General features: G+C 41.7%; 1 pseudogene; it reads right to left on the reverse strand.

Annotated features, from left to right (window-relative positions):
* Positions 1 to 16830: 16830 nt before the first annotated feature.
* Positions 16831 to 17402, reverse strand: LOC147466153 (uncharacterized; annotated as a pseudogene).
* Between the last annotated feature and the right edge of the window lie 9753 nt (positions 17403 to 27155).

Raw genomic sequence — 27155 nt, forward strand, 5'->3', positions numbered from 1 at the left:
CAAACCCATGGAAAACAAAGACAAAAATAATGCAAAGGGCAAAACCAATGTCCAAAATTCTTCCCAAGGCACTTCCTACAACAACAACAATAGATCCAAGGAGAAGGGAGTTTCCAAAGGTAAAAACAAACTCTCTCATGAAGATCTTGAAGCTTTTTGCAAGGACCATAAGTGTTTTAAGTGTGGGGAGCAAGAACATGGCTATCGTTCTTGCCCGAAGAAAAATTCTCGCAATGAAACTCCTAGGGCTTCCACCATCGAAGCTCCAAAAGAGGATGCTATTGCAGAGGATCATCTCTCTCCTATGCTTGGGAAAAGGTAAGGGAGCATGATGCTTTCATCTTGTTTGAGCTGGCTCTACTCACAACTTCATATCAATGGAGTTGGCCACCAAGTTGGGCATTCAAGCTTTTAAGATGGGAGATATTGTAATGGATGACACAACTTTCAAGGGACAGCAAGCCTCCATTACTCCCTTGATTGGGAAGTTGAGGCTTCATGTCCAAAGCTATGTCAACAAAGAAGACTTTTTCATCTCTCCTCTCTCCAACATGAGGATGCTATCCTAGGGGCGCCATGGTTTGATCGCATGGCTGCCAATATGAAGTTCCCTGAAAGGAGAATCTACTTTACTTACAGGGGAAAGAACATGTATTTAGATTCTAATGAGTCTGGTCGTACAATACCACTTGTAAATTCACCAGCTTTTAATAAGTCAATGAAAAGCTCGTTTTTTGCGTACATGATTTTTGTCAAGGAATCCACTAATGACGCTAATGGTCTATCAAATGAAAATGGTAGGAATCAAGAAGAGTTAGACTTGTCTACTTTTCTAAATGGATTCCAAGATGTTTTCATCGATGATATCCCTATGGACTTACCTCAAAAATGAGGGGATGATGACCATCAAATTGAGCTCCTACCAGGAAGCTCACCGCCTAAGATGCCTCCTTATCGAGTTTCCCAAGCTCAACAAGAGGAGATCATGAGGCAAGTACAAGAATTGGTAGACAAAGGGATGGTGAGGCCTAGCTCCTCTCCCTTTTGTTCTCCAGTCCTTTTAGTGCAAAATAAAGATGGTATATACCGTATGTGTGTGGACTAACGAGCACTAAACCATATCAGTATCAAAAATAGATTTCATGTACCTTGGATAGAAGATCTGTTTGATAAGCTACAAGGCTCTACCTACTTCAGTAGGATTGACCTTAAAAGTGTCTATCATCAAATAAGGATAGTGGATGAAGATATCCTAAAGACCGCATTTCGTACAACGTTTGGTCAAAGAGGAACCATTCACCTTGCAGGATGGTTATCTTCTCCATGGCAATAGGCTATGTGTTACCCATTCCCTTTGTGAGAAAGTCATGTATGAATCCCATGCTCAACGCTATGCTAGGCATAGAGGCATTCAACCTACGAGGAGTATAGACATACTTCTATTGGCCTACCATGAAAGTGGACATACAAGTGTATGTTTCAAAATGTGTGGTATGCCAAAAAGACTAAGTATGATAGAGGGAAGAAACCTTGGGAGAGTATATCCATGGATTTTATCTTTGGATTACCCAAGTCTATCCATGGGAATACGGGAATATTGACAGTAGTCGACAGGTTTAGCACACTTTATTCCTGTCAAAAAGGCTATTATGGCACACCAAATGGCAACCATCTTCACATCTCAAATTTTCGACCACCATGGATTACCAACATCCATCGTGTCAGATAGAGATCCTAGAATGACCAGTAATTTTTGGAAAGGTCTCTTTGAAAATCTAGATACAAGATTGAATTTCTCTACGACCTACCACCCACAAACGGATAGCCAAAGTGAGATAGCTAATCTTACGATACTCAATCTACTAAAGACTTATGGTACAGAAGTAGATCAATGATCGCAATGGGAGAACTAATTACCCCTTGTAGAGTATGCGTACAATAATACTGTCCATACTACTATAGGAAAAGCACCTTTTGAGATCATAGAGGGAAGACCTAAAAGTCCCTTGCTACTTAAAGTACATAGGAAGATCTTCGTCGCTGATGAGTATAGCCGTGACCTACAAGAATCTTTTCAAAAGGTTAAGGAGGCTATATCCATCTCTTAGCAAAGGCAAAAAGTTGCTGCTGACAAGCATAGAAGGGACTTAACGTTCAAAGAAAATGATTGGGTCTTACTTAAGTTTCCCAAGGCTCGATTGAGGCAAACGATGGGCAAAAATCCTACGGGCCACATGACTTATCAACTCAAGTTGCCCAGCCATTGACTGATACACAATGCTTTTCATGTGAGCCTACTTAAGCCCTACAAAAGAGAGCCACCAATAGAACCAATTATTGAAGACCCTCCAGAAATCAAAGACCAAGAAGAGGTGCTACAACCCAAAGCTATCCTTCGGCATGAAGACAAGGTACTACGGCATGGTAAGATTATCGGATGGTATCTTATTAAGTTAAAAAATTATCCATTTGAAGATGCTGGATGGATGCAAGGAATACAGCTTAAGGATAGTATGAACCTTGTCAATGCTTACAATGTTGCACTAGAGTAAGCAAATGTAAACGCTTTCTAAATGAACAATGTTTCTGTCTTATAAGACTAATCCTCTTTTGTGCACAAATTTAAATAGTATGCATGCTTAGAATCATGTTTGTGATGACGACGTCACTCATACACCAAGTAGAATTTGTCACTCTACTTTGGGAGTATGATATGGATTGTTAACCCTCACGCACATTCCTATCACCTACGACAGACGCTGTATTATTTATTTGGTAGAGTCAGGTACCGGGCTTGTCGGTCCAATAGGAAAAGGGTAAGAGTGATCGCCGATGAGAGGCGCACTCTAACTGGAACATTCAAGGGATTAGTTGGCTAAGCATGGGCGCCCAAGTGTGAATGGGGTGAGCTCATATAAAAGTCAACTAAACCTAAAATTCACTCATTCTCTCATTTGTGCAATTGAAGAGTGCTCTTGCTCCATCTCCATTCTTCTTCTTCTTCATCTCCTTGTGTGTGTGTGTGTGTGTGTGTGTGTGTGTGTGTGTGTGTGTGTGTGTGAGAGAGAGAGAGAGAGAGAGAGAGAGAGAGAGAGAGAGAGAGAGAGAGAGAGAGAGAGAGATCGAGCATTGCGGCGACATGACGGCGGCGAGGCGGTTGAGCACGGCGTAGCGGCGTCACCCTCTTCTTCGTGGCAAGGAATCCTCCACGATAGCAAGCGTAGAGCGGTGAGTGACACACCATCTCCATCTTTGAGCTTACTAGTTTAGGCTTGTTGTGTGCTTGGAGCCATTTGTGGCTCGCACACAGTGTATCGGCAAGTTCCTTACATTGATACGTGCGACAGATGTGCACATTTTTGGCGCCGCTGCTGGGGAATGCCATACACTAAGCTTGAATGGCACTCTATGCTTCTTTTGTGGTGCAATTTTAACTGTAGGAAATTTAGGTGTGTGTGTTGAGAATAAGGATTGTGTTGCTACTGTGTATTTCTTTGTTAATGAAGTTTTGAAAGGTTACTGTGTTTTCTCTGTCACAAGGAATTAGTATTAAGGTTGTTAGTTCTGTGTAATGCAAAGTACAGTAAGTAGGAAGTAGATCTGTGAGAGCTAATGAAGTGTGTTAGTGTGTAACAGTAGGTGTATTAGTTGTAAGTAGGTAGGTAGAGTGTGTGTGTGCTCGTGCGCAGGCCGCGACGACCTTATCCCACAAAAAAATAAAAAAATAATTTAAAGGTAGGACCGGGATCGAGAATATCTCCCAGGCCCAAGCCCAAGCTCACGCTCAGGCTCATGCCTCAGTTGCCCTTTAAAATTACGAATTTTAGCTTCACACGTAGCTAAAAATCGACTTTTTTGAGGACCAACGAAGCTTCAGGTGACCGAACGTTGTGCTGTAAAGCACACCGCGACCCTTTGAGTAATACGCTCGTTGCAAGCTATCACACACTTTAATTTAAAAAAACATTAAAAACGTAAAAAAAAATGAGTGAAAACAGATGCCTAAGAAAGTAAGCGGTTAACCTTCGAAGTTATTCACCGACGCTTGTAGGGTGCCAAAGGCACATGCATCTGCACTATGGTCGTGTGCTAAAGACGGAGCAACTAGAGAGAATTTTGACTTACGCGAGTTCTCAATATCCACCTACCTTAGGTTCCGGGCCCTCGACGGGTATCCAAGGTAGTACAAACCAAGGCCCAAACATAGCGGCTAGTGACTCTTCCTCTTACTACGATGTCATGGAGGGTTTCCCAATGCCTAATCTCGATAGCTCAAGCCAAGACATGCATGCCATGGGCCCGCGGTCCGTGCCGAGCGTGCTTAGCCACTTGAAAGAAACCTTTAGTAGAGCCACTCGCTCCGAACATGGAGCTTATGATGTAAATGAGGGGGGTGGGGAAGTAAATTCTCCATTCATGACCAACGTAGACCCTATGCCCTTAGAGAATGTGCATGTGAATACTTCATTCACTGCACCTCTTGACTCTTCAGAGTTATTTCCCTCTGAGGTCATATTACCCGATGGTAGAAGCCTTGCCGAAGTGCAAGAGGTTGAGCAGTATATTCTTGCAGCAAGGGAAAAGGAAATCGAGAGCTTACGCAAGGTGGAGCAACGAAGAGAGTTAAAATCAAAAGCTCCTATGTCAATATCCTTGCTAGGAGAGCAATCAAGTGCTCTTGAATTAGCGACCACTAAGGGTCAACCCATAGAGAGCAACATAGCATCTAGCTCAAGGGACACCCCTAGCACCTCAATCCTAGATGGAGCGTTCTTAAATGAGAACTGGGAGTACGAACTACAAAGGGAAACTCTAACCAACCTATACACAAGTCACACCTATCACATGGGTTGGGTAGATGTCCTACAATCCACAATGGGGGCTACTAGTGTGGAGGATCAACAACAAAGAGTTTGTGAAGTCATCCATAGGGTCATTGAGTTAGAGAGACAGAACAAGGGGATCAACATACCTTCAACGGGTCTCATGAGATTCTTAGATATAGGAAAGGCTAAACAACTGACCTTATCGCAAATGGAGAATCCCTCGGTAAGTCCGATGGATCCTCCATATGTTGTTTCTCCAGGGGTCTCGGTGCAATCTGAGCCCACAAGTGATAGCTTTACCTTTCCAAGTCTAGCTCATATTTCCCTTGATGACACCACGGCTACCATGCCTACCCCAATGATGGGCATACCGAGAAACACGCCATGGACCTCATTTGTTAGTAAAGCACCACTACATGGTAGCTCAATGCCTGCAACAGTACCTACAAGTGTGTACCAATCGTATGCACCTATGGGTCATCGCACTCATGTAGTCCCAACCCCTCCCATTGTTTCAACTACCTATTCTCCACAACCACAACACCCAAGCTCTTATTTCCATGGGACCATACCGGCTAGCATTAGCATGTCACATACGATATTTGTTATGCCTAGGGCCACACATATGAACTTTGGGCCACCACATGGCACAACATCGTACCCAACGTGGAACCCAAGGGCTTCCTATGCGCCAAGCCCAATGCCAACACCTACTCCACATGTAGTCTCTAGAGCGCCTTTACCCACGGTGCCTGCTCACTTAGGTGACTTAGCAACATTTGCTCAAGCTATTGGTCGATCTTTTGCTGAGAATATGCGTAACACGCCTGATAGAGAGCCTAGAAGTAAGGCAGTACAAATAGCCAAGCTCGCACAAAAATTTAGTGGAGACGGGGGTGTGAGAAAGCATATCGAAGTGTTTGAACAAATATGCGATTCTCTAGGAGAACACAATGACCTACATAAGAGCAATGCTTTAAGCCTAACCTTAAGTGGAAAGGCTGGGGATTGGTATAGAACCCTAAGGGTGGAAGAAAAAACGATTTACCCTACTCTTAGGAGACTGTTCTTGAAAGAATACATACGAGAGGGAGTGCTTTGGGGTGTAGCCTCTCAACTCCAGAAAGCCCAACGAGAGGAAGGAGAGTCGGTGAGAGACATTATTAGTCGCTTGAAGCATTTGAATTCTCGTTGTAATCCAAATGAGCGCTTCAATAATAATCAATTGCTTGATAGATTCATTAGGGGATTACGACATGAGGATATCTACAATGGCGTAGTCATTAGAGGTATCACCACTTGGGAAGCAGTCACCACCAATGCAATCCAATTGGAGGATAATTTAATGATTCAAGGAGAAAGAGTGTCCGTTGAGCCTAAATCTATTAGCTCGCAAGCATCAGGGCATCATCCAATGACCCTAAAGCCTATTGCTAAGGAGCCAAATATATCTGAGATGACTTTAGCAGTCTCACCAAGGCTATTCAAGAGAGTCTTAGAGACAATCGTGCTCCGCAAAACAATCATATGTATCCAAGAAGGGAGCAACAATGGTGCTCAATATGCTATGGACCGCATAGTACCAGTGAATGCCCTACTTTTAGAGTAAAATTCAATGGGAACTACAATGCCTGTGGGAGGTATGGTCATCAATCTAAGGATTGCATAGTATTTAAGCATGCGATGGCCAATAGACCAACCTTAGCATGGACACACACCTCGAGTGCCTGCATTGATACCGGCCCCACCTCTTGAACAAACATCACAACACATGGTCCCTAGGGCCCAAAATGTTGTTCAAACAACACCCTTACCACCTCCAGTGCTAGGACTGCAACCACCACATCCAAGAATCACTTCTATGAATCAAGTGGGTTGTGAGTAATCTATTGCTTGTTTGGAAGGCTGCGAGGAAGATATAGACCCTAATATTGCCTATGGGATGGATGTGCTTGAAGAAAGTCCACAATACTACATGGAGGACTATTGGGGACAAGTCAAACCTGTCTATCAAGTAGCTGCTCTTGCGGCAAGAGGCCAAAATATCAATTACACTGCTAAGAGACCACCTCTTCAATGCTATGAGTGTGGAGGTCCACATCGTGTAGGTGAGTGTTCTATTAGGCTACAAAAGAACGCCGCATTAATGCAAACCAATCAAGCGAGCACGTCTACAATGCCGATACTCATGTGTAATCGATGTGGCATAGATCATTTGATTGGCCAATGTCCAAATAATCCAAATGCACCAAAGATTGCGCCATTAAACTTGATTGAAGTTATCAAGGAGCCATCACAAAGTACACCTGTGGTACCAGTAAACGTACTCACACGATCGATGCTCCAAAAACAAAATTATATTATCGAGGAAAGAGACACGGCATCAATTGCCCAATCTCAGAAAAAGAAGAAAACACGAAGGAAGAGATCGCAAAAAGCAACGAAGTCAGACCCCAGTTCAAAGACCAACATAAGGAGGACTGGTGACAACCCCGTATATATGAACGATGCTGAAGAGGATTCTAATTCATGTGAAACCATGGAGACTAGAACCACCACTAAGATAGAAACCAACAAGGAAGATCTTCATGAGCCACAATGGCTAGGATCCAAGAAGAAGATAGGAACTTATCCAAACCCTACAGAGGAGATTGAGCGACTCAAGCAATTAAGGAGTTTGGTAGAAGATACCCAAAGGGATCTAGAACCAGCACCTAGGCAGATCCAGATTACAGACACCGTGTTCCCTACGCAACAACAACCTCACCAAGTCCGTAGACCCTTAGCCATACCTAGTGTCATCCAAGAAGAAAGTGACTTAAAGTCATGGGAAAGTGGCGTACTCACTTCTTGATGGAAAGAGTGTTTATAGAGGGACTACTTGATCCTATCAAAGAAATGGAGATCCCATCTTCCCCACGTCAAGGGACTGAAGTCCAAAAGGTGCCGTTAAACATTGCCAAATTGATGGATTTCATGTCTTCAGAAGTTAGAACCACCATCATGTCCAAACTATATAAAGACCCTGAGCTAGTCTCAGCTCTTCGAGCCTTCCTCAATAGAGAACTAAAGTTTGGGCTACCAAAATTTGCACATATGGATGGAGATGGGGAGATGCCAATAGAGGAGGAGCACTTAGATCCACAACCCAATCTAGATGAGAACCTTGTTATAGAAATACCTGTTAACAAGTTGGGACAATACTTGGAGGGTGATGACTCTAATGTGACCATACCAATCACTACTAAGGGATTAACTGTGAAGGGAATCCTTGATGGTGGCGCTGGGATTAGCATTGTGACTAAAAATTGCTGGGAAACTATGGGAAGACCTCACCTTGTGACCACAACCATTGTAGTGAAGTTGGCCAATGGGTCTATCGTTAAACCTATTGGGATGCTAGAAGATCTCGAGATCCAGGTCTTTGGACATAAAATAAGAGTTACCTTCATTGTTATGGATTTCTCCAAGGACACTATGGCATCGGAGATGATCTTAGGACGTCCTTTCATGAGGGAAGAAAAAATGGTGCATGACTAGTCTAAAAACCATGTCTACTTGCAGTTCCAAGATTCTGTCATTCGAGTGGATCTTGTGACTGGTCGAGCACATCCTCTAGGAAACAGGTTTATAATTAATCATAGATCTGACACCACAATTCACTCGGCCCATTGCAGTATTGTTACATGTGTAAAGCGGACACTGGTGTTGGGGAAGATTCTTCTTATATGGATGTACTACTTGGAATGACTGAGTCTGACAATGTGGATTGGGTCCACCTAGCAGCAACCATAGACACTTGGGGAAATAGGGGGACGACCTGGGTAACGCATGAGGGGGATGAAATGCTACCACTCATACCCTTAAATATGCTACAAGCAATGCATATAGCTTCTGACAAGACTCATCCTAAGAAAACATACAAGTGGGTCCCTAAATCTTCTTTAGCGACCATGGTTGATGCTAAAAAACAGAAGCCCACATTTTTGGCGCCTTGTAAGAAACATCCCACTCACTCCAAGAAATGTAAGGAAACGTGGCGTTGGATTCCTAAACGACTATTGGAAGCCCAAGGCTACTATCAAGGAAATGATCAAAATCTGGGTGCCAAAACATAGATTGTGTTCTTACCTGTCACCTGACCCATGTGCACCCAATCTATAGCTTCAAAACGAATTGACGATCGCGGAAAGAAAAAAATCACAGAATGCTACACACCCGCTCCAGAGCTAGTTTGGGTACCAAAGAAAGAACGATTTGTTCCACCTAGGTCAGGAAGGGGGGAGTCCCATGAAGCTTCTAGCTCATCATATAATGTATCCATAGAGGTAAAAGCTTCTCCACAGCCTCCACCTACAGTAGTGGACCTCCATGAAGCTACAAAAGAATCCACACCTCCCAGTGTTCAAGAATCACCTGATGAACCACTTCATGTTCGATCTTGGGAGAGTACCTTACCACCCTTGCAACTCGACGAGGCACCTAGGGTAATAGAAAACTACTGGCAAAAATCCTCACCTATTACCAACTGGAACAATTGGTTTCAAAGGGTGACAAGCTCATTTCAAACGGTATGATCTACCCAAGGAAGGGGGGAGTGTTTGCTGACAGTCATCATTCACTTACTCTCCTCTCGACCTTCCTCCCTGACCTCTCAATCTCCCAATCTTAGGGAATGTATATATAAAGTCTTATACTCACAAAAAACAAAAATAATAAAGAGCAAGAGCAATTAGCAAACGAGTATGCACAATAAAAGTCAAAAGAGTAACTCAAACCTACACATTCGCATCCGGTACACTGAAACAGAAACCTATGCCATTAAACAGCTTTGATCCTCATCACTCGAGTGATGGAGGGTAGGTAGAATTAGTACGATAGGAGTGTTTCTATTTTAGAGTGGAGTGATTAGCAAAGTTCCTTTTTCCCATTTATGTGCCTCCTAGAGGTATTCTTTGTGTTTCCTAGTGTGTACAGGAACGTGATGCTGTTGTTAGGACAAATCAAGCACGACCATCAACACAAATAGGTGTTTTTTGTTTATTAGCATTGCCCCTTATCTTTTTGCATCCATGTGTGTCTGCTTTAATTGTGATTGGTAGCATAATATTCAACACATTTGCTTAGTATCAAACATTTAATTCAATGTCATTTTTTGTCATAATCACTTGTCTAGGTTTAAAAATCTAGTAGTTTGACCAAGCTAGGTGTTAGTGATCTTCTCTTCATACCATGGGGAATGCCTTCCTAATAATCAATGGTTACTTAGGTTCTTAATTCGATTTAGGCAGCATTGTGTGGAATGTACTAGGGCTTTGTAGTGGGCTTGGTCCCTATTGACCTTTAGCTTAAGTATTATAAAGGGATTTTACTAATGTGATGAGCTTGGGGAGGGTAACAGTGTTATATGACCTCCCAAAGTTACAAAATTAAAATGCTGAAAACGAAAAAACAAAAAAATCAAAGTGCCACAATGTAAAATCTTAAGTTGGAAGAGAAATCTCAGCTTGATTGGGTACTTCACTCACATGTATCGCCTATGGTACTAGAGCCCTAGAGGTTCCCAGTGTGGGCGCTTTTCCTTGAAAAGCAAAAACCCAAGGCATACAAAATAAGCACACACATCAAAATTGAATCACGGTCATAAGACTTTGGGGGGTCAAAGGAAAGGTAATCGGTCAGGCGATGATTTCATGAGAAATTCCTTTTATTGTAGCTTAACTTCTAGGTATAGCCTCTAGCCAGCCCTCGGACATGAAATACTTGGCTCTCACGATTAAACAACTTAATTGACTAGAGAAAATTAAGAAGCTTACCCATGGTATTAATACTCAATCTTTAGTGCCTTTCGATCATTGAATTAGCGACCCCGAAGTTGTATAATTTTTTACCTTTACAACTGTTTATGCGTTTGATTATATTGCAATTTAATGTTTATTGCTGACAAATGGTTTAGAATTATGCTACCAATCAAGTTGTCTGCCTAAAACTGCATATGGTTTTTAATTGTATATGAGAATGCAATTACTGTGCCAATGTTGTTTGATTTTGCAGTGACTGAAGAAGGCTAAGGACATTCATCTCAAATGCTCTTTCACCTCAACGAACGAGCTTCAACTCAATAGCTTTCGAGGACGGAATCTACATCAGGAAGGGGGGCATGTTAACCCTCACGCACATTGCTATCACCTACGACAGACGCTATATTATTTATTTGGTAGAGTCAGGTACCGGGCTTGTCGGTCCAATAGAAAAAGGGTAAGAGTGATCGCCGATGAGAGGCGCACTCTAACTGGAACATTCAAGGGATTAGTTGGCTAAGCATGGGCGCCCAAGTGTGAATGGGCGAGCTCATATAAAAGTCAAATAAACCTAAAATTCACTCATTCTCTCATTTGTGCAATTGAAGAGTGCTCTTGCTCCATCTTCATCTTCTTCTTCTTCATCTCCTTGTGTGTGTGTGTATGTGTGTGTGTGTGTGTGTGTGTGTGTGTGTGTGTGTGAGAGAGAGAGAGAGAGAGAGAGAGAGAGAGAGAGAGAGAGAGAGCGATCGAGCATTGCGGTGGCACGACGACGGCGAGGCGGTTGAGCGCGGCGTAGCGGCATCTCCCTCTTCTTCACGGCGAGGAATCCTCCACGAACGACAGCAAGCATAGAGCGGTGAGTGACACACCATCGCCATCTTTGAGCTTACTAGTTTAGGCTTGTTGTGTGCTTGGAGCCATTTGTGGCTCGCACACAGTGTATCGGCAAGTTCCTTCATTAGGCAAAATTTGGACTCACAAAGGGGCCTTATAAGGAGTTTGACTTCCTCTCTCATGTCCAAAAGGGGCATGCGGTAAATTTTTTGCAAATCAACTCTAAACTTGGCGGAGATTTGGAAGTTAGAATCTACTCTTCAAGCTCTTTCTATTGATATATAGCACGCCATGAGATTCCTCATATTTTGAAATATTCTATTTTTGATTCGAATCAAAAATAGAATATTTCAAAATATGAGGAATCTCATGGCGTGCTATATATCAATAGAAAGAGCTTGAAGAGTAGATTCTAACTGCCAAATCTCCGCCAAGTTTAGAGTTGATTTGCAAAAATTTTACCGCACGCTCGTTTTGGACATGAGAGAGGAAGTCAAACTCCTTATAAGGCCCCTTTGTGAGTCCAAATTTTGCCTAATGGCATTGACACGTGCGACATACGCGCACATTTCATGTTAGCCCTCACGCACATTCCTATCACCTACGACGGACGCTGTATTATTTATTTGGTAGGGTCAGATACCAGGCTTGTCGGTCCAATAGGAAAAGGGTAAGAGTGATCGCCGATGAGAGGCGCACTCTAACTGGAACATTCAAGGGATTAGTTGGCTAAGCATGGGTGCCCAAATGTGAATGGGGCGAGCTCATATAAAATTCAACTAAACCTTAAATTCACTCATTCTCTCATTTGTGCAATTGAAGAGTGCTCTTGCTCCATCTCCATCTTCTTCTTCTTCATCTCCTTGTGTGTGTGTGTGAGAGTGAGCGAGAGAGAGAGAGAGAGAGAGAGAGAGAGAGAGAGAGAGAGAGAGAGAGAGAGAGAGAGAGAGAGATAGAGCATTGCGGCGGCATGACGGCGGCGAGACGGTTGAGCACGGCGTAGCGGCATCTCCCTTTTCTTCGCGGTGAGGAATCCTCCACGACAGCAAGTGTAGAGCGGTGAGTGACACACCATCGCCATCTTTGAGCTTACTAGTTTAGGCTTGTTGTGTGCTTGGAGCCATTTGTTGCTCACACACAGTGTATTGACAAGTTCCTTGCATTGACACGTGCGACAGACGCGCACATGGACTAAAGAGCATACATGCTTGCGGCAACTATGTCTCCCAAGAACGAAATGGACTAGTCATCCATTCTGGAATGTTGTCGCAGGGTGAAAAGGGATCCTCTACCCGCTAAGAAATGTAGAGTAATGACTAAGACTTTATCTCTTCTACCTCATAGTGGAGGACGACTTCTTGCGCTATTAGGGGTGAGGTCGCTTTGTAACTGTGCTTGTCCACCCCCTTGTAAATATAATTCGGCAGCAGCCGAGCTGGTACTGGCCTGCGGATCACTATGGGAATACTCTCAACAAATACTCTCTCTAGCCATGCGCGCCGGCGCGGATGGCTACAGAGAGATCAGATATCAATATTTATACAGTGTGCAAACTACATGTGACTAAATAATTGGCATGGCATGGCATGCATGTGCGAATACTTTCTCTCTGCAAATACTCTCTCTAGCCATCCACGCCGGCGTGGATGGCTACAGAGAGATTGGGTTTCAATATTAGTCTAATGCTTTTTAAAGGTAATGTAGTGAGATAACCGGGTTTTTGGCCAAAATATACGTATTTATCATGATTTATAAATAAAATTTTCAACTTTTGACTTCAAAAGTCAAGGTCCAATTGAATTACAAGTGGGATTTTTAATTCAAGAGATGAACACTACAAACCGGGACATGTGAGCACTCGTTCTTAATATTTTCCTTTTGAATAGGAAGCCTTGAGTTCAAGAGTCATTAGATAGATCTTTGAGGTTATTTGGGATTGTCGCACTATGTAGTATGTAAAACTTCTCCTCGCTTCCCATCTCTCTCTCTCTCTCTCTCTCTCTCCCAAGTGTGGTAGATTGGTTATGCCATTTCCCTCTTGAATAACAGATCTTGAGTTCAACTCTCGTCGGATAGATCTTTGAGGTCTCTTGGGATAGCTTCCAACGACGTTAAAATTCTCTTCTTCTCGGGTGTGTGTGTGTTAAAAGAGGAGGAAAATGGTATAACCTTTCTATCACCCAAGTGTGGTAGATTGGTTATGCCATTTCCCTCTTAAATAATAGGTCTTGAGTTCAACTCTCGTCGGATAGATCTTTGAGGTCTCTTGGGATAGCTTCCTACGATGTTAAAATTCTCTTCTTCTCGGGTGTGTGTGTGGGTGGGTGTGTGAGTGTGTTAATAAGAGGAGGAAAATGGTATAACCTTTCTATAACCCAAGTGTGGTAGATTGGTTATGCCATTTCCGTCTTGAATAACAGGTCTTGAGTTCAACTCTCGTCGGATAGATCTTTGAGGTCTCTTGGGATAGCTTCCTACAATGTTAAAATTCTCTTCTTCTTCTTCTTCTCTCTCTCTCTCTCTCTATCTCTCTCTTTCACACACACACACACACACACACACACACATGGCTAGACATAGATGCTTACCTTATTAGTTTCTCCCTTGTGTTCTTCACTACTCAAAACAAACCATTTATTGATATTTGTTTTAAGATTGGGAAACCAAGTTTATGGAAAAATATGAGGTATTTAAAGGAATCCGTAACCGCAAAAGAAGCCCAATTTCAAATCTTCAAAGTGAAGGCCCCGAAAATAATTACAATCAAGATTTGAATGGCTCAACGAGGAGATTTACACCACAATCTAATGGTTCTCTCTCTCTCTCTCTCTCTCTCTCTCTCTCTCTCTCTCTCTCTCCATTTGAGTTGAAAATGTTTTTAAGCATCCATAAAAATTCTCACACCCCTAAGCTTTGAGGTTGTCACATTGTATGGTAAAAAGATCCTCAATATTTTATTTGTTTCCAAATAAAATTTTCCAATTATGACAATCTTTCTAGTAAATTTTAGGCATAGAACTCTAATAAGTTTGGTAGTTGTTTTTGTAAACTAGTTAAAAAAGGCTTATGTTTGTCAATTATGGAAAAACATGATTTTGTTGTAACAAAAGAAGTCTTTCATAATTAATGGTGTTTGTCTGCCGTGTGTAATGCAAGAAGGGTGAAGATCACAACCTTGTAGTACGAGTAGGGCAAGACGGCGTGGAAGGGAAGATTTGTGTATATATGAACTAATGAGGTGCAATAATTTGCTATCAATTTGATGTGGCTAAGAGGAGGAAGGGATGCACATGCTCTCAAGTATAAACGACAATCAAGAACCAAAGTACTTGTGACAATGGAACAATACAAATGTCCTCTTGCAAAAAGAAATATAGGAACTTGAGCATTAAGTAAAGAGCTAGAGCTCTTATTAGTCTATCAATCTAACTTCGTGCTCAAACATGTGAAGCCCAAGCAAGAAAAATTGGAGCCAAAGCAGTACAAGCGGGGGAGACTACAATTGGATAAAGAAAGATTGAGCCTAAGGGAGAAGATAACACTTTCAAATATTGTGTTAATTTATTTAAAAGTAAACTTTGATCTTTTGGAATTTAGGAAGTAGTCTATCCATTGATAACCCTTTTTTGTTGGTGCATCAATATACAACAAACAATAAATATTTTGTTAACGACGAGATTTACTATATTGCATACAAACATTTGCTCGGGTTTGTCTTTGCTCGGAAAAACTCGCTCAGTGCATGGTAAGACTCCTATTTTGGAAGGTCCACCATGAATGTATGTCACCACCTCTTTTGCAAGGCTTATGCCACCTGCAATTTATTCAGATTACAATACAATTATGTGTATGTGTAACCAACACCTATTTATGTAACCACCTCTTTAACAAGACTTGTGTCTTGCAAATTATCCATATCAAGATTTCACATATTATGATATTACCTTATGTGAACAAAAATATTGACAAACAAAAGAATTTCAAACACAACTTACCACATGTATCCTTCTCTTGAATCTTTTGTAAACTCTCTACAACCTTGCCTTTATCATTGTTCTCTACATGAATACGTAAAGAAAATAATAAATTTCATAACGAAAACCAATAGCACATCACCATAAATACAAAAGTTTGCTAGCTATCGATTAAAAATGAACCTATTGAAGAGATATTTGTATCGTGCTTAGATCCTCTTTTTGTAGACTCTTTTTGCACTTCATGAGTCAAACCCATGTAAATTATACAGCTTCATTTCTTCCTCCAAACGACAGCCAGGAGGAAAATCTATCCACCAAAGACAATTTTCTACTTCCCATTCACTCAATCCATGCATGGTGATGGGATACATACAAAGAGAAGAATCACCCATTTAGACTTGCTCTCCTTTGGGTCTCCATGGAGAGCACTGCCTTTGATAGGCTTGATATCTCCCTTTGCGTCCCTACTTCTTAAAACCTGAAACATATGCTTGCGAGCTTCCAACTTAACTCCTTCCAAATACTTTTTCAATGTAGGTTCATTAGGCATTACTAGTGGTTCCTCCACACTCTCAAGCAAAGACTCTAACAAAGATGATGCCATGCTTTCAACCTTATCCAAAAATATTTCTCTCGTCAACCAACGTAAAAAAAGAACATTGAACCATATAAAGCTTAAGAACAAAATAGAGTACTCTTATACAATCACTAGTCTACCAAAATTATGAAATGCAATTACCCTTTAAAATCAGCGTCTCTTGTAGGTATTAAATATTGCTCCCTTGTGATTTTAGGAGCCTATAGTACCTTTAGAAATCTCACTCTCTTTTCAGCTTGTATCTTTGCTGTTGCAAGCATTCTAAGCTTCTCCAATGTGATATAAGAATCCTTACCTCGAATTGAAGATCAAACAAAGTTTTCTTCCATTGCTCACCCAATTTGGGATGCAAACAAAGCAAAACCTGTGCCATGTATTCTATTACCATGTAACTAATAACAAGCAAAAGCAAATCTTGCCAATCTAATGATAAAAGTTGACATACCTTGCCAATCCTATCTGAGATTCACTTCTGAATCTTTGACTTCTCTTTTCTTATTTCATCTAGCCTTTGTGCTTCTGGCATAGTCCTCTCAATTGTTTCCATAGCTGATGCTACATCCTTTTGTTATATTCAACCTTTAAGAAAGAACAATTTTGTGAAGATCAATTATTGTATGCTTCATTATTTACAAAAGAAAATGATATAAAATTCCTGATACACAAGCCTTGCCAAGTATCCTCTTGAAAATGGAAACCAGGACTCCTTGTTCCTCCCACTTGTCACTAGTTATGTCTCCTCTGCCTTCAAAGAATCAATATATTGCTTTGCATCACTCTCACAAATATTGCTAGTGCTTATAAGCACAAATATTGCTAGTGCTTATAAGCACATCCCTAAGCAATGGTTTGATTATTGCGTGCTCATTCAACCTAAAGAGAAATCAAAGAGAAATGAGAAAAACATATTTATAATCAACTCAAAAGAGCATTCAAAAAAGAGAAACTTACACATTCATTCATTGTAGACAAGCAAGAAGTGCTATCTCAGGAACCTTTTTGGGATCTATGAGAGTGCACATCACCCTCACATGCCTTCCTTTGTCCTCTTTAAAGAGTTCGGTAGTATGACCTCCATCCAAGCTTTTGTTCGATGATTCCCTTCCCATACATAGAAAATCTTCTTTGACATAAACTTGAGTTCTTTTTTAGATGAGACTTCCTTCTCAAACTCTAAATCCAATTCAAGCCACATTGGATCCGACAAAGACCGTACATCATCTGTGACATTGGTTTCTTCTCCATTACAAAGGTGAGTAGAGACTATAAATGTTCCTTTCTTTGGCGTATAATTTTCACTTGAGAATGCAGTTTTCAGTAATGTGACATCTTTTTGAAGGCCCCTCACTTTTGCATAAGGCATAAACCTACAAAGGGGTATACGGGGGAATTTGTCTGCCGCCAATACCCTGCAACGGTCAATAACATCACCACCAACAACTAACTGAATGTCACTTGATACAAGTACATTGTTTCCATCATCATCGTCATCTTCTATGGTTCCAAGAGTCTCCTCTCGGGGTAATTCTTTCTCCAAAGATGAAGAAGGATTAATGTTGATCGCTCTCACCTCTATCACTTCATTTGTAGTGGCTTGCCTCTTCTTAACATTTTTTTTAGGACTCTGTTCAGTTGTTGAAGGCGTAGTGGTTTTACGCTTACCACTTCTACCCATTGATCTGCTATTCAAAGACATAAAATAAGAACATTTTTTTGAAACATATACATTCATGATACATTTTAACAGTTTTGGAAACGCTATCATAACCATAATGGTGAGGATTACTTACTCACCGTTGTGTTTTAGATAGCTTTTCAGAACGCTGTAAAAAACATAGCGGTGAAGACTGCATCCTCACTGCTATGTTTCTCACAATGTTTGGAAATGCTATAAACAACAACGATGAAGTATTGGCATTTGTGATCATCACCCGTTCAAATCCCATGCAAAGCTAATTATTTGTTAAATTGAGGTAAATAACACACTTTAATATCACAACTAAAGCAATAGTTGAGCGTTCACATAAGCAACCTTCACTCCAAAAAATAAGTGGAAATAAGTGAATAAGCAGCAAAGTAGGAACAAGTATTTCTCCTTTTTGTCGACTTAGACATTTGGAAACTTGCAGCGAGGCCCCCTCCTCACCGGGGTATTTTCTAAAGCCTTTGAAAACACTATGGAAAATAGCTTGGTGATCTGTAGCCAATCCTCCCTCCTCACTCCCTTCTCACAGGGGTATTTTATGAAGCGTTTGGAAATGCAGTGGAAAATAGGTTGGTGGCCTGTACCCAGGTCCTATCCTCACCTGGGTGTTTTTTGAAGCGTTTGGAACGCTATGGACAATAGCTTGGTGACCTACACCCAGGCCCCCTCCTCACCGGGGTGTTTCTGAAGCATTTGGAAACGTTGTGGAAAATAGCTTGGTGACTTGCAACCAGGCCCCCTCCTCACCGTGGTGTTTTTGAAGCATTTGGAAATGTTGTAGAAAATAGCTTGGTGAGGTTCTCAACAAAGGGTATGAATTGGTGCTCCAAAATGCCTTAGTGTGAAAAGATGAATTAGTGTGCTTGGGGGACAAGTGTACATAGAGTTAAAAATCTGCATGTGAGTGCATCCATCATTCCCAAACTAGACAAAGAAACCTGCTTAACAACATGTCCATGAGTGTGAATCTCTCAAAAAGAGGAGAGCCTGGTGTCTATGATCAATATAGTTTTGCTATCCTATTCTTGGGTACATATGAAGTATACTTTTGACTTCATAAGCAACAAAATTCCTTGTGCACCAAATAAACCAGAAAAACTAGCATCTAAAAGAACAATATAGCTGCATCTCTAACCACTTTAGCCATAGATTCCATACCCAACAAAAATAAGTTCATGTCAATGTTCACATTGTCTGATCAGCATCACAACAAAATCCGAAATCAAAAATCAGTAATCAACGGCTTACTTGTTTTATGAAATTGAAATTGTTGCAAAACGCTCAAAAGTTGCTCTAAATTTTTTCTGAAAGACGCTCCAAAGCTACTCTGAAAACATGCAACACATCTCTTGCATGATTAATTGATGCCTTCTTGCATCTAACTTCTCTCTCTCTCTCTCTCTCTCTCTCTCTCTCTCTCTCTCTCTCTCTCTCTCTCTCTCTCTCTCTCTCTCTCTGCTAAAAACAATAGAGGGCTTACTTACCTTACACCTTTTTGTCGCTCCAACTCAATCCAAAATAAGAAGCTCTTATCAGCATTCAACATACAGGACATCAGCACATTCAAGAGGGCAAAAGAGCATTCAAAATCACATTCAACAACGTATTCAGAAGCGTTTTCAGCAGTGCATTCAATAGCGTACATTAGCAGAAGAGCATTCAACAGTGCACATCAGGAGTGCACATCAACAACGCATTCAACAGACAAGCATAAAAATCATCAGCGCACTCTCTCTCTCTCTCTCTCTCTTCAGGTTAGCGCATCAAGGCATTAAAAGCATGAGCGTAGTCTCTCTCTCTCTCTCTCTCTCTCTCTCTCTCTCTCTCTCTCTCTCTCTCTCTCTCTCTCTCTCTCTCTCTCTCTCTCTCTCTCTCTCTCTCTCTCTCTCTCTCTCTCTCTTGCTCTCTCATGGTTAGCGCATTAAGTCATTAAAAGCATCAACATGCGCACAGAACTTTTGCTTCAGAGCCTCACATTACCTAGACTCGTTGCATTTGGAAATGCAAGTCTAGAGGTGTTCGTGGTGAGGTGTCACACTTCAATGCTGAGTTGTCCATGCTGAGGTGTCCCATGAATTTGGCTCTTCAATAACCAATGACGTCCCACTATTTTGACAAATAAAAAAAAGGCTCCAGATACGCCATGAAGAAGGAAGATTCATAACACTTAACTTTCATTAAGGTTTTCATAAACTATGAGTATGCAAGTATTTTAAAGCAAACCTAACAATGTATTTTTCTTTTCTGCTTGTCTTTCTGTCGATATCTTCTCTGCGCAATGCCTTCTTCCATTGTCATCAGCTTCAATGAGAAAATTCTTCCCATTCAATATGACACTAAGTTTTGTGCAGTTTCCTTAACTACTTTAAGAGAATATTTTCACTTGAATGATCAACAAGTGGTTCTTTCATAGTTGACATCCTCTGATGACTTGGTTGTGTCTCAACCATTGGTTCGACTTGAGGATGGAACTCATGGGTACCACCTTCAAGACCATAATGGTGGTTATTATAAAATATGCATCTTGGAAGCTCCTAAAGAAGAGATGGAGGTCAATATCCTTATAATCCTAGAGAAATTACCCCTTTTTAGTTCCCTTCATGTTGCCTTCTCCTCAGCACAAGCTACTCATAAACCTGAAGAGCTTCCAACTGACTATAATGGCTATTGCATATCTGAGCTAACACCCTACAAAGATGGTTCTACCACGAGGGGAATGGAACAAAGACTTGATTAACATGTTTGGACAACATACAAGACTTGCTCTATTGATGCATTTAGAGGAACGGTGAGACTTAGCAAGTGTTGTGGGCACTTGCGCTGCTACTATATTGATTGTACTTTTGCAGATAGGTATGGAGTTGTGAATGAAACTCAATGCAAAGGTAAGCTTCAAATGGCACCACCTATCGTGCCACTAAAATCAATAACTAAAGATCTTGTTTGCAAACATTGTGGTGAGCCACTTGAATGCATAAAAACTTGCAAAGCATTCATATACTACTATATTCCATGAGAAAGAGACACTAACAAATGTGTCATTCACATGGGATTTCATAATCACCCTGCTGCTAAGGGACCATCTCGAAAGATGGAGGAGGTTGTATAAGAGAAAGTGGCCTTACGGGCAAGCATTGATCCTTCTACCTCTTGCAAACAGATTGAAGTGTCAGTTGCAAGAGACATCATCATGGATCTATTTGTGAAGAATCAGAATGAGTCTAGCAAAACTCTCACAGAGGCTAACTTGCATGAAGTATTGGAGCAAGTAACCCCCCTTTCTCAAAAAGCACAAGTAAGGAGGTCAATTCAAGCTGCAAGAAAGGATTTTGTTCATGGGGATTGTGGCTTGGATGCAATTATAAGACTAAAACAAAGATGTGTTTATCCATTCATACAAAGTATTTTGTTTCCCCAGCAACTTGATGATGATAGTCAACCACATGTGTTTACGATGTCTACCAAACGTCCAGGCTCTGGGGCGGACCTTGTTAATCAAATGCGACTAGGTGGCTCATTGGAGGATCAGTGGATACATTTTGATCATACCACATAGAGTCAAAGGATGGTGGAAAATGGGAGCCCATGTGTATGATCCAAAGCATCCGTGAGTTGCTCACAATAGCAACTTGTGAGTTTAAAGTGCAAGACCAACATGCTCAAGTTCAGTTTTGGAGAATGTTGAATGACCAAATGAAGCAAAATGGATTTCCACCTCCTAAATTTAGAGGATTTAAGTCTGATGAAGCTCAATCAAACTAGATAGTAGTTCACACAATATACTTTGGTGGGCCACAGAATAAGGTGGAGGAGAAAGAGAGGTCATGCAAGTTTCATTGGGAAATGAATATGGTGGAGCATACAAAAAAATGTTTAAATCTGCCTTCCAAGAAGAGCACAAGTATTTGTGTAGAGAGTGGCAAACAATCTCTACTCAGATAGAAAGGGAAGGATGCAAGCAAGCCATACAAACCTATTGAACACACAATCATGTGATTGAGGGACAACTACAAAGTTTGCAACTATGGCTGGCATGGTGGGATGCACGAGCATCACATTGGGCTGATCAGTTCCTCACTCAGCATGGTGATCTAGGGTTTGTTCCCTCAACCAATCTATCTAAATTCAAGCATGCAAGCTTGAGGGCGGCACATGGAGCAAAGAAGTATGTTTCTTTATATGAGGCCACTGCAATAGACCTATGCTTAGCTGTGCAACAAAGTGCAAAGTACAAGTCGTTTATGGAAGGAAGGTTATCATGGCACTGGTCTAGACTTGAAACAACTAGCAGATAGATTAATGGGAGGCCATGGAATTCGAGCCTTGGAGAAGAAAGCGATCCATTTGAATGTGTATGTAATGGATGAAGTAGGTTTGGCCCTAGTGTGCGTCAGAAAAGGAAGCTTGATGCCTCAACTCCAATTCATGAAACAGATAGCCATAGGCCTAAGTATGGTACCTTTACAACCACTAGGTCCATTCCTCAATGGCCATGATTCAAATCTAAAGGCTTTAAAGGTTTTAAATGATGAGGTAAATGATGAGTATAAACTAATTTGTTGCGATTGTAGGTAAGAGATGTGGACTTGAGATTAATGTGCAAGGACGAGCTACATTGTCTAGTGTTCCAGCACCTTGTTTCAAAGGTAGAAGGAAATTTCCAGGTGGTACACATGAACAATTTATATGGTTTTTGTTACCATATACATGTGGTAGTGATGTGTGTGAACACACTAAGACTGCCGGGGCATTTTTTCCCTCTTTAGGAGGTTTTTTCCCCCGAGCATTGTATATACGCCCATCACTCTAGGGCTATCTATCTTTCCATTGCACACTAAGAAACACACTCTCTATTGTGTGCCTTGAGGTTCCTTCGTCTTCTCCTAGCTGTGTGCGTTTCTCTGCAACCCTAATTCCAACAATTGGTATTAGAGTAGGTTGCGTCCTCCCGGGCTTAGTCGCCAGCTGCTCCAGCACACGCCTGCTCACTTTCTCCGATTTCAATGAGCTTTGGCAAGATTTCGCAGGTCGACAAAAATTTCGGGCTCATTTCGGCCTCCGTTTCCACTACAGACAGGTCTGCACAGGCAATTTCGTCATTTTTGTGTAGAATTTTTGTCAGTGCCGTCTTCTGCATAACAGGTGCCTTATAGTCTTCTATGGTTTGTGCTATATAGCACGTGTTGTTCCCGCTCCATTTCTCCTATTTTCGATCAGTTTTCACATCAGGTGCAGCATTTACCATGGTTGACAACAACAGCACAGATGTGTTCAAGATGTTTGCTGCTGAGGACAGGTTGGATGGGGACAATTACCCTATGTGGGCTTATATGATGCAACACGTTCTTGTGTCAAAGGGCGTTTGGAATATTGTGCATGGCATTGATGTACATCCTGGTTCTGAGGATGCAGGCGATGTTAAGGATGTTGCAGGTCTTGCTGCAAGGATTGTTGCTATTAGAGTTGTTTTGCCTACGGTAGAACAAGCTCGTTGGGATGTTAAGGATGCGCAGGCTCATGCATTGATTGTGTTGTCTATGAAGTGCACCATTGTTCCTCACATCCATTCAGCAAAATCTGCAAAACAGGCTTGGATATTTTGGTTGGTCTTTATGCAAGTCGCAATGAGGCTAAAATTGCTTTGCTGCGTAAAGAGTTGGAGTCGAAGATTATGCATGAGGAAGATGATATGGACACTTTCCTTGCTAGTGTCAAGGATATCAATGAGCAGCTTATTTCTGCAGGTGAAGTCATTTCAGACAGTTCCCTTGTGCAGATTGTTCTTGATGCCTTACTAGATTCTTACCAGACGTTTGCTAGTACTTGGAGACTTATGACCCAAGGAAATCTAGAAGTTGTCAAGTTTGATGCATTATGCACATTGCTGTTGCAAGAGTCACTTTCCAGAAAAAACAGGACTAGACAGCGTGTAGTTGAACAGGCTTTTGTTGCTTCTCAAAGAAAGGGTGGTAACAGCAATGCAGCCACTTTTGATGGTTCTGCTGCGAGTGGCAAAACTTCTGTTCCTAATGCTTCTGTTGGCAGCACTTCGTTTGGCAATTCTGGTGATAAGGTCAAAAAGAAGATGCGTTGCCATTACTGTAAAGCTAATGATCACTTGATCAAGTAGTGTCCTGAGTTGAAGGCCAAAGAGGCTAAGAAGAAAGAGGGTGGTTCCACTGCAAATGCTGGTTCCACTACAAATGCAGCCATTGTTGAGTCTTCTATAAAAGGAGACTATAATGCTGCTGTTGATGCAGAATGGGCTTTTAGCGCAGAGTGCACTTACAATCTTGCGGTCCATGATGCGTGCTTGTCAGTTTGCTGCAAATTCACATGTGTGGTATTTCCACAGTGGTGCTACAAAGCACATTACCTCACATCGTGAATTGTTTACCTCTCTCGAGTCTATCCCTCATGGGAATTCAGTCACTTGTGCCAACAATGCCTCTTATCCGGTTCAGGGAGTTGGAAAGATTGTGCTCGCTGTTGCAAATGGCAGTTCCTTCACACTTGTTGATGCACTTTATGTACCTGGGATCAAGAAGAATCTCTTGTCTGTATCCACACTTGCTAGAATTGGACTTGTAGTCAAATTTGTGGATGACAGATGTACAGTTCATGATCTCAGTTTTGGTGATGAAATTGTTGCATCTGGCCTTTTGTGTCGTGGGCTGTATAAGCTCACTTTGTATCACAAGTGTGGACAAAATTTGCAAATGCTGTTGCAGATTCAAGGGCTATTTCAGATGCAAAACTTCGGCATGCACGTTTTGGTCATCTGAATTTTGGCAGTTTGCTGCCTTTGCAGAAATCTGATATGGTTGCTTCTTTGCTGCCTCTTGAAGCACCTGTCAAACATGTTTGTGAAGGCTGTATTTTGGGTAAGATGCAGCGTTCTAAGTTTCCAAAGGATGGTTCAGTTCGGGCCACATGCAGGTTGCAACTTGTGCATAGTGATGTTTGTGGGCCCATGCAAACTCCGTCCTTGGGAAATTACCTTTACTTCGTGACTTTTATTGATGATTACTCTAGGCATGCATGGATATTTCCGCTTAAAGCAAAGTCCGAAGTTTTTATGTGCTCGAAACAATTTCTGGCTATGGCTGAAAATGTCCCGAAATGTACTATGGGCACCCTCCGTTCCAATCGAGGGGGGGAGTATATGTCTCATGAATTTAATGCATTTCTGGCTAGTCGTGGGATAAAACACCAATGTACAGTGTCTTATACTCCTCAGCAAAATGGTGTTGCTGAGAGGAAAAACAGGTCACTTACGGAAATGGCACGATGTATGGTCAAAAGTCAAGCTTTGCCGCATTCTTTTTGGCTTGAGGCCATCATGTGTGCCACTTATGTACTTAACAGGTGTCCTACGAAAGCTTTGCAATCTATTACTGCATATGAAGCATGGCATGATTAGAAAGCCTTCTATAGAGCACATGCGTGTTTTTGGCTGTTTGGTATATGTTTTGGTGCCACAAGTGCAGCGCTGAAAGTTGGATGATAAGTTTGTCAAATGTATTTTTGTTGGTTATAGTGCTAAAAGCAAAGGTTACAGGTTGTATCATCCGCAAACAAAATGTATTCTGGTTTCACGGGATGTAGTGTTTGTGGAAGATTCTGTTTAGCCCTTGCTGTCATGTACTAGAGACAGTAATGTAAGCTCACATGACATTTATGACACTTTGTTGCCTCTTTTCAGTGGTGGAAATACGAATGTAAGTTCCAATGAGGCAAATGTACAGCCTATGGGGGTTTCTGAAAATGTTACAGATTAGCCTATTTTTACTAATGCAGATGTACATGATGTACTTGATGAGGAAAGGGCTGAAAATGAGCAGGCTAGAGGTATGCCAAAATGGCTGGTGCACACTTTGTGTGACAGTAAATTGGATGCACCTTTGTCTAGTCGTACTCGTTCAGGCTCTCGCCATGCATCTTATGCATCAGATTGTTATGCTTTGGCTGTGTCTAGCTTACATGATGTTGAGGAGCCTCTGTCTTTTGATGAAGCACAAAATTCAGAAAATTGGATGGCTTCCATGCAATTAGAATATGATGCACTTATAGAAAATGACACATGGTCTTTATGTGATTTGCCTCCCGGCAAGAAGGCCATTGGTCGAAAGTGGGTTTACAAGTTGAAACGCAAGCCGGATGGTGAGATCGATCGCCATAAAGCTCGACTTGTTGCAAAGGGTTATGCACAACAAAAAGGCATAGAGTATGAAGAGACTTTTGCTCCCACTTGTCGTAAGACTACTGTGCGTTTTCTATGTGCATTGGAAGCTCATTTTGGTTGGGATGTACATCAATCAGACATTGTTACTGCTTTCTTGAATGGTGACATATTTGAGGAACTTTATGTAACGCAACCTCGCGGTTTTGTCATAAAAGGACAAGAGGACAAAGTGTACAGACGTAAGAAGGCGTTGTATGGGTTGAAGCAATCTCCTCATGCTTGGTATGAGAAAAGCTGACACTCATTTGGTTAAATGCATTTGGTCCAGTGATCAGCAAATCATCGACGTAAAGAACCACAATGAGAAGTACATCACCCTCACACTTTACATACAATGTGCTTTCTGTTGGACTGCTACAAAAGCCTCGTTTAACCAAATGAGTGTCATACTGTTGAATTTAAGGCCGATTTGAATGCTACTTTCAAGATGAAAGATTTGGGGCTGTTGCATCATTATTTGGGTATACAGTTTAAGCAGTGTGATGGTGGTATTGCCTTGTGTCAAAAAAGTTACATAGAGACATTGCTATGTAAGTTTAGACTTGAGGATTGCAAACCTATTGCCACTCCCATGTGCGCACGTATGTCGCACGTGTCAATGCAAGGAACTTGCCGATACACTGTGTGCGAGCCACAAATGGCTCCAAGCACACAACCAGCCTAAACTAGGAAGCTCAAAGATGGCGATGGTGTGTCACTCACCGCTCTATGCTTGCTGTCGTGGAGGATTCCTCGCCACGAAGAAGAGGGAGATGCCGCTACGCCACGCTCAACCGCCTCGCCACCATCGTGCTGCCGCAATGCTTGATCGCTCTCTCTCTCTCTCTCTCTCTCTCACGCATACACACACACACACACACACACACACACACACACACACACACACACACACACACAAGGAGATGAAGAAGAAGAAGATGGAGATGGAGCAAGAGCACTCTTCAATTGCACAAATGAGAGAATGAGTGAATTTTAGGTTTAGTTGACTTTTATATGAGCTTGCTGCATTCACACTTGGGCGCCCATGCTTATCCAACTAATCCCTTGAATGTTCCAGTTAGAGTGCGCCTCTCATCGGCGATCACTCTTACCCTTTTCTTATTGGACCGACAAGCCCGGTACCTGACTCTACAAGTAAATAATACAGTGTCCATCTTAGGTGATAG

This window comes from Adiantum capillus-veneris, chromosome 1, assembly GCF_014529385.1.
Source record: "Adiantum capillus-veneris isolate H3 chromosome 1, ASM1452938v2, whole genome shotgun sequence".
NCBI classification, from domain to species: domain Eukaryota; kingdom Viridiplantae; phylum Streptophyta; class Polypodiopsida; order Polypodiales; family Pteridaceae; genus Adiantum; species Adiantum capillus-veneris.